Source organism: Varroa destructor, unplaced genomic scaffold (assembly GCF_002443255.2).
Source record: "Varroa destructor unplaced genomic scaffold, Vdes_3.0 BEIS01000004.1, whole genome shotgun sequence".
In the NCBI taxonomy this organism is placed as follows: Eukaryota; Metazoa; Arthropoda; class Arachnida; order Mesostigmata; family Varroidae; genus Varroa; species Varroa destructor.
Window position 1 is genome coordinate 50902486 of NW_019211457.1, and position 9394 is coordinate 50911879.

General features: G+C 38.0%; 1 long non-coding RNA gene across 4 annotated transcripts; it reads left to right on the forward strand.

Moving 5' to 3' along the window:
- Positions 1 to 70: 70 nt before the first annotated feature.
- LOC111249027 (uncharacterized) lies at positions 71 to 7359 on the forward strand. Of its 4 annotated transcripts, none has more exons than XR_015326172.1 (4): positions 71 to 89; positions 1729 to 4965; positions 5957 to 6084; positions 7024 to 7359. It is a non-coding gene; the product is annotated as an uncharacterized LOC111249027 (long non-coding RNA). The 4 variants fall into 4 exon arrangements; XR_015326171.1 differs by lacking the exon at positions 71 to 89 and adding an exon at positions 645 to 779; XR_015326170.1 differs by lacking the exon at positions 71 to 89 and adding an exon at positions 1088 to 1229.
- Positions 7360 to 9394: the final 2035 nt, after the last annotated feature.

Below are 9394 nucleotides of genomic sequence, written 5' to 3' on the forward strand. Positions count from 1 at the left end.
ACGACATTTGCATCATTTCGCTTAGCCGCAGATGGCACGAAGATACCGAAGTCACCGCCGTTTTGGAAATACCATCCGTACTCACAGGCGTAAGCAGCAACAGAAAATAGATTTGGTCGAAACCAAACATATGGCATGGGTATATTATATCATTGTGATATTAATATTCTAGTATTTAGTTCATACTTTGCCAGTAGTTTAATAGATTTTCATGGTCTCACGTCCTATACTCACTCAATGGAATGACTCTACTCCGACTCTGGTTGTTTTACTTCCCTGCTGCTTCTGCATGGTTGATTTACAACTCTCGTATTCTCATACTGTCTTCGAGTCCCACAACACCCCGCCATTGCGGCACCATTAAGAAAGCTCCTCCCAGTACAATGGAACAAGCTAAGTAAAGCACTAGGTATAACGACACAATAACTGGCAGAAGCTTCACTTACCTCTGATTTCCAGCACAGAAGTGTCTCATGCCTTATGCAGCTGTAGACAGATTGTCTAACGTACTGGTTCGTGCCATTAAATACAAGCTACTAAACGCCGATAAAGTGTCACCTGTGATAATATCTTTTTTCTCTGAAAAAAAGGAACGCAACGATTTATACCGAAAAGTATAGTCATACCTGTAACTAACAGTGGTGCACAGATCTTGACATTTTAAATTGGCACCATGCATAAAAAAGCTAATGGATCCTCTCCCAAATTCGGATTCTCCCTGTTTATCATTCGCCTCCTCGTTAATCATCTCTTTCTCAAAGACCCGCAGTCAAATCGAGGTAATTGTAGGACGTAAAGTTGCAAAAGCTTTTGATAACTTTCTTGCCCGTCACCTTAAATTAAACCCGCTGCTTTAGGCGTCCTTAGTATATCACAAATTGTTTTGTGAAATCTGAAAGATTCATCTCTCTTTACAAAATCTGTTTGTTCCCTATGCGATCTTTTATGTGTGACTCATCGTCGTCTTATTTGCTTCGATAGTAAAACGGCGGTGGACAACGCCCTCACTATTCAATACGTCGTTGCAGCGAACAGCTTACAGCAGACGAAAAGGGACCTATGCTATCAATTCGTTTGTTCTGTGCTACCCGAATCGTTGTCTTCCGCCGCCAAGCTTACTTGGAATATCCTACTATCTAGCCTATAACAGATGATGTTCGCGTTCGACGATGATAATAGAGTCAACATTACGTACCGTATATGCTCTAAACTGGTATAGAGCTGTCCACGTAGGCTGCCACGCTACATTTTAATTTGACCCTAATCATAGATTGTATAATCATGTAACAACCAGTACTAACCAAATGCCACCAAATGAAAATAAAAACAGGTTTCATTGTAAAAACTTACTAACAGCATAGCGAATCCGAGGAGGACGGCAGCTACAACGGTGGTAATAGCAGCTATAGTAACAATCGGAACATATAAACTAGCGTGTACCTCTCTACCACCAATAATAATATCGAACGATTTAAACGTTATCATCGCCACCGACATCACCCTGATCAGCATCGCCTGTGTTATCGTCGTGATCGGAGCGTCTACTGACCGGCTGTATTGCTGACTTGTGTGGTTATCTGTTGCTTTTTTTGCTTTCATTAGATTGAGTGCTTAGTGTAATCCATTAAGAATTAAAACGCAGACATTTATTTTTACTCGGTTAAAATGTGACTGTAACATCAACTGAACTAATCCTTCTTCAATGTTTCTGAACTATTTCGGTTTTAGTGGCTGTTCCACAGAAAGACGTCAATAGGCACCAGGACTAGACATTGAGTGTAAAACATTTCAGGAAGGATAGAGGTGTCGCCGGAGCGCCAAAATAGAAATTGTCCGTTTACTATGATACCGACCTCAACGACAACAACAAAAACGATGGCATCGATGGCACAACAAAGTGTGATAACTACAAAAATGACAACGGAAGGGTAAATGGCGGGCAGAACGACGAGAAACGTGAACGAGTATTGAAGCCAACTGAAGTCAAATAAATATTCCTTCGTATAGTGTGCGGTAAACTGAAGTGTTGCGATGGCAGAATAAACAAAAAGGAGACAGGCTTACGTACCGTAACATCCCATTTAGACGTTATACCTACACTATTATACTTAAGGAATACTTCTATAATTGCTATAAGTTAATCTCACATACATAACTCACTCGTTAAATTGAACTTTTATTAAATAAAAGAGGAAATCGATATTATATATATATATATATATATATGATTTCTTTGACGATCTAATAGAAATATCTCGTAATATATAAAAGTTCGCATGATAACCACCACGTAAGTGAGCTAAAACAGCGTAAATATCACCAAATTTGGGGTTTCCTTATAAGGCCTAAGTTACATTTTGTATATATACATATATATAAGATTTCTAAAAAAGTCCGCAACACCAGCCCTTCAAAAATTCACTAAACCGCTGTAGACAAGTTTAGGACAAAAGGGCTTAGATCCATTCCAGAAAATACTAATACTGCAGAAACCATAGGTTTCTGGTAACGAGGTTTGCAATATTCAACTTCAAATACAATTCGGATCTATCGGTTGTTTCAGCATGAATAGGGCTAATTAATTATTTGTCCTCTGTGTAAAAAAAGCCCATTTGCTCGATTCTAGCCAATGTGGATTTAGGTGCCCTATGCACGAAGCCGTGCATCAAGAGGCTGTCGTTGTCACCTATTTTTTAGCGAAGTCCTAATTTAAATCCTTTTTGAAAGGAACAATTAAAATAGACGTGCAGGAAGAAAATAAAAACATACGATTTCAATTTGTAGAGATAACTACTCAGTGCTTTGATATTCACTACATCGGATATATATTTAGCCTCTTTTGTTCTTATAATTCAAGTTCAAATTGTATCTTTGCTACAACAAACAGTACTTAAATGTTTTCGTAGCAATAATCGTATAATTAGAATTATAGTCCAACTCATCCGGGATCTAAATTACTTGTTTGTTTTCCATGACTAGATTCTCCTTTCTGTGATACGATTACATTTGTACGTCGTTCTTCTACTAATCTACGTACTGATACAAAAGGTATCGGTATATACTTTTTCAATTTGTCACGTAATATAGTACAGTTCCACGTCTGATGAACGTGCTTCGCTATAGTGCATACGAATTAGACTTCCAATTGGACATCTGAGGCCTCAGATGACTGATCTTCTACCCGCATTAGTATTAGATTAGAAGGCAACCAAGAAGGAGAATACCGGTGGAACGATAACAACTGGATGTTACTTTAAGATACGACAGCTCAAAATTATATTTAATTAATTATCGTTCGTTAAGCCAATGCACCGCAATATAAACGTTAACATCAGTCAATCAATGGAACCATCTACTTTTAAATGTGGTTCCTTATGATCCCTTACCATATTCCATTATCACTTATCTGTTTATATTTATACGTGTGAGTATCTTTCTCCAAAATGCAGTCGATATAATAATGGCAATAATTATCGTTATTACTAGTACTATTATTGTTGACCGTATAGTAGTATAAAAAATGCAAATGGTTCATTTTGACTCTATCTCATTTTATATATAAGCAACGCTCTCGTTCGTACAGCGGCCTACGTACGCATACATACATACATAATACGTACATACATACATACGCAGATTCATAGCTTTTAATGCTAAAAATTATCGTCAGCCGTGACGCAAATGTCAATCGCGACCCGAATGTAAACATGGCGGACCGAAGCGCCGTTTCGAAATGGCCAACCTATATATAAGAGCGTTTTCGCTTGCCAGACGTATACAGTCAGATCTCCGTTCAAACCGCAGCCACTAGTATTAATATTTTTTCCGTTGGTTTCTACTGAATGTAGCTCCTGCCTCCTGTACGTCACCTTTTATTTTATCGTTCGGTCTCTTGGCCGATTCTTCAACTACAGCGTCACCTAAATAGCTACAGAGCCTTCTCGTCGCTGACTACAAGGCACACACACATACACACACCCACACACACTAAACGCACACTCACACATCGTGCACTCTCGAAGAGAGAGACTGGAACACATGTTGAATGAAGATACAACAAGCTGGCCTCCTAGGCCAATAAATTTGGCATCAACCCGTCAACAGCGTTCTTGCCCCCCATCTAGTAAACAGAGATTACTCCCTTATTAATTCAATTCAAATCAACGAGCCGCCGGCGTCACAACAACAATGAATATGCAGACGACAGCAACGAAAACGAACTGCCTCGTTGTGCGGGATCAACATCGGAACATCACAGCAGCATCCCGCCAGAAAAATTAGCAGTAGAAAAAACTGTCCACAAAAAAAAGCGGAAGCGTTGTCATGCAGGGTCCCGGTTATCATGCGCCAGTAATGTGTAACCGCAACAGCGCTCAGAGCGGAAACAGTTATTCGATAGGCCAGTATCCTCTGCACAGTAGTAATGGATACCACTCGACGCATCAGGACCGACTCAAGAACCGCGGTCACTTTAGTGAGCGAGCAGACCTGTATAACAACAGCAGCATAAACAGTTGCACTCCACTTGCAATCGACCAAATGCCATTTACAAAAAAAGACTAAGCAATAATGGCTTTTCTTGATTATTGATCATACCGTGCTGGTTATCGTATGTATTTGAGCGTTTGTTCTACGTGCGTCTATCATTTAGGCAATGGTGTGGGCATTAGCGTTGTGACGTTAGGTTCGTTGTGTAAACTTGTTTTCCTTAGTTTGCATTCCTCCCAATCTTTTACTACCAACCAGAACGAGTTTTCATTGAAAATATTTATTTGCTACACAAGAGCTCGCTCTATGCTTTACCCAACTGAAGGTTAAGTTCTGGTCAACGGGAAACAAGTCTTCGGCACGAAGCAATGAATCAATATATGAACGATGCTTCACGTCGCTTTTTAAATTTATTTAAACAAGAAGAAGTTCAGTCTTTGTAGTGGTATAAAAGAACGAACTACTAATTTAGAAATGGTAAGATTTTGACCCGTTGTTTCGTGACATGTTTCATATATCAATAACGTATCTTATAAGTAAAATTCTTTGTCCTTGTAATACGGCGCAGAAATAAGCCACCATTGTAACCCTACGGAGATGGAAAATGTCTATGCTAGTAAAAGAAACCTCTGAATGTTGAAAATCTCGCATTAAGCTTGACTAAAGGAGTAGTACATACCAATGCCTCTATAATTTATATAACGGAAAACTTTAATGCTTTCGAATTATGGATATCGATTTTTAAGCGAAACCAGTATAATGTTTGCATCAGCAATAAGAAACGAAGCCATTTTGCAGCCCTAAGCTTCTTTTAAACACAATTAAGGCCCTAGAGTCCACATTAATTGAGTATTAAATGTAGTTCGCCCACATCTTTAAGGACACGCTTTCATCCCACACTTTTCAAAATGTTACATGTAGAATGGGTGAACTGCTCCCTGCTGCCCGGTTATGTGATTTACAGCTCACGGCGTAACAGTGGAAAACTTGCTTCTGATTTACAAATCATAATAATTCATTTCCTAGACAGAGAAATAGGCATTTCCACTGGTTTTGCTTCGAATAGATTCCTGCGCAACATTATATTTAACACCCGACATTGACTGTGATACATAGAATGATGAAAAATACCATATTTTAAGAATAGATACTTATAAAAACTAATTTTCGTACGCATTTTTATCGCGTTTGTCAAGTTTACGGAAACATAAAAGACCTTTAACTATTGCTTTATGCAACAGTTCAGTTTAATAATTTAGTAACGAGAATAACGTACACTAAAAAAAATATGAATTTTATGTATATAAAACATTATTCCCTTAAAGTAGCTTTCCTTATTTTTCACTTCCGCTTCCGTGTGTCCCCTGTCCATGCCTCTGCATTATAGACTATGCGTTATTTCGTGTGATGTCTACTTAATGCATTGACTTTGTATCTAAGTATATATTTTGATTTATACTTTTTGCAGCGTCTGCAGAGAAAGGACACTATACAAATTGCAAAAAATCAGCATATTTATTCGAGACACTCAAAAATCAGAGGAACAATTTCTGGTGCAACAGTTTCAGAGCACTTATCACTTTACGGTGCAATAATGTGAGTGTAAAATTTGGTGCATGGACTACAAGCTCGCTATGTTACGCAATTCTTCTAGTACACCGACACCGTTGGCATTTTATCAAAGTTATTTCCTGGAACCATACAACTAATCTTTTAAAACGCCAGGAGGAACCAATCTATTTTCGGGAATATAAGTAGCACCTATTAACAGCTCAATATAGAAGTGAGCCGATACTGTTGCAACAACATGTGAATAGTCAACATGCGTAGAAAATATACCAGCTTAGATGACTTCCTTCCAAGTATTTAGTTAATACTATATTTTACTTATTTCAATAAAATTAGATTATGTAGATCATCATTATCAATATGTTTACCGGTACACGGTGGACAGGCATATGTGTGGTATTAATGAAGACGACATAACTGAGATTGACGTGTATATATTTATTTGTAATCAAATATTGATGACATTCGCGTAACTTGAAATGTATTGCCTTACATGTTTATTAAAGCTATTCCTTTTATTTTTTCTTGAACTGGATGATGCACTTCTCGGGTTGCTTACCATAGACTATTTCTAGATTTTTTTCCAGCGGTATAAGTGTTAATTCTTTGCCTTTACATTTGCTTGCTGCACTCAGTCTGTTGGCTCATTGCACGCAAATCCTTTGAAAAAAATAGCGTATCATACAACATAGTAGAACTAAAAGCCAATGGAATGTATGGAAACCACATAAATAATTAAATTGGAAACTGCTTTCGCTAACGCTGTAATCAAATTTATCTAAAGCTAGCGCCGAATCGTTTGTTGTAAACTGAGAGCTTATTAAAACCTTGCGATTGGTTTCAGCTCTAGCAGAGTAGGTTTTAATTAAGCTAAATGGCTGAGCTCATTGATCACACAACATTAATACATAGTATTGTGAGAAGCATAAAAATTTAAAAAATGTAGCGTGCCGCATTACTTTTCAGACGGACAGGCAGAGAATACGGCGAGTGCAAATGACAATGAGAAGATTGCCGATCCACGAATCTTTGAGGGGTGCAATTGTTGGAAAGCTCTAATGGAACCTATGAAGCTCGTCTTATGGCTCAGACAACCGTGCAATATGATAATTGAAGTTGAAGTTAGATTCTTATCATTTATTATAGATATGCGGTTATAATTAGAACATAGCCAGCTTTAGAATTTTTCGCAGAAGTGGATTGAGTTAAATAAAGAATATCCTCAAGTACGGGTCAAGCACAGCAGACTTGTAGATGGATGGCACAAATATATAACTGTGCATATATTTCGTACACTAAGAATTTGTTTTTACTTATCTGAGGTAATCAAAAAGTCTGCTGCTATCAGGCGCCTGAACGCCTCGCAGAGATAATGGCGCGGAACGGACCGCAACCAGCTGGATCCTCTACCAATCAATAAAAGCATAAATAGAGCCGACGCTGTTATTCAGTTATCTTTCGAACTAAATAGACGTAGATCACTTTCGACGTGCAACGCGTTCGTGCGACTGGGGAAAGGACAATGTGTTGACTGCGTCGATTTAAAACTTAAGTCGATTTAAAACGTTTTCGTATATCATCCGCTACACTTCAATTTGTTAAGCCACCGAAAATAAATCGCTAGAACAAAAAAAAATCAATATCGCAGCGCACCTGAGCGATTAATCAGCTTCGTTAATCCAGAGTAGCAAGAATGACAAAGGTTCTCCATGAACGTTTGCAGTAGATAATACGCGAATGACTACAACCCATTATGCAATTAGACTGTTCACGCTGAGCGTTCTAAAGTGGAGACAGACAATAATCCAAATATCGTATCTCGCCCGACATTGCCAATCGGTTTCCATAGATCTGATTTGGTCTTATGAAAATTGCACCGACAGTGCTATAATAACCCTTTTTTTTTATAAGAGGCAGTATGGATCTACCGGGTTGCACTCATTAAGTGAATCCAACCTCTTGGGTGACTAGTAGGACGACAGCTAACCAGGTAGCCTCTGGAAACGCTGCAGTATTGGAAAGCAAACTACCAGCTAATTTGGAAGCAGGTCTTCGACAAGCCTTCATAAGATATAGGTCCTCAGCAAGAGTACGACGCCGCGCCTAAAAAGAAATACCATAAGTGTTCACAAAACAGATCGAGTTTTTGTTGTTCTAAAAGAGCAAGGTATCTACGCGTAAGAATTTCATCAAAACAACAGATTTAACGTGGCTCCAAAAGATCAATGATTCGGTCACTAAGAAGGTCAAAATCCAAATAATCAAAGCGATTAGGGTCAGTATCTTTAAAAAAAAATCAAACTAATCGACAATGTGAAGTCTATTCTTCTAAAGGCGGTCGAGGTCACGATCTTCAGCAGCCTCTGTACTTTAAAAGGTCGAAGTCAAAATTATCAGGGAAATCGAATTCTCGACCGAAATTTGCTCGACCATATATCTATATGCGAAACTCAGGGAAATGCAATAAAATCAAAATATTCGGGTCATGAAAGATCCTGTTGAACCGGAAGACGTTGAATAAATTTGAAGCAGACGAGCACTATCTTGTTAGGCAAATGTTAGAGCTGTTTAATTATATTTATCGACAAAAATAGGATACTTCGTTAAGTCGCATTTCTGTTTCAGTGATATAAGTCAAACTGCATTGAGGTAGCTCTTGCCAATCGTCAATTCCTTATCGATGACTGATTTCAACTACAAAGGTTTTTTCATGAACATATGTTTACACACAGCTCCCGCTAGACCGATCTGTGTGGAACACGGTTAGCGACACTTATTATTGCTGATATCCATTGTTTGTCTGGTGGAAACCAGATTTATCACCATCTATGGTCTATTATGTCAAAATTAAGCGTTTTCCTTTTTATATGACGTCTTCCCTACATTGCAAGAGAACGATAGCTATTCACTTTAAATAAAATACATTATTTGCTTAGAAATTGTTTCTTTTTTGTGATAGATTCACACCTATTAGAAGAGTAATGTTTAAATGTGAGTGAAGTAGTGGGATAGGCGATGCGAATAAATTGTCGGCATACAGATCCGGAGAAAACATTTTATCAGAACGGCATTGACGAAGCCAGGCTTCGATATAGAAGATCGATTAAAAAATAATCAAGTATATTACCCATACGAAATTCTGCCACGATAAATGTAATAAATTACTGCCCACAAGAATTCGCTTAAGAGTGTTTACAGTCAACCCACACAGACAATCCAAGTTTTTGTTAATTGTTTCTGTTCTAATAGGAGTATGATAAACGCAAATTTATGTTAAAATATTGCTCACGGTGCGTAAAGCTGACATCCAGACGAATACTTAATTAAACAATGGTTT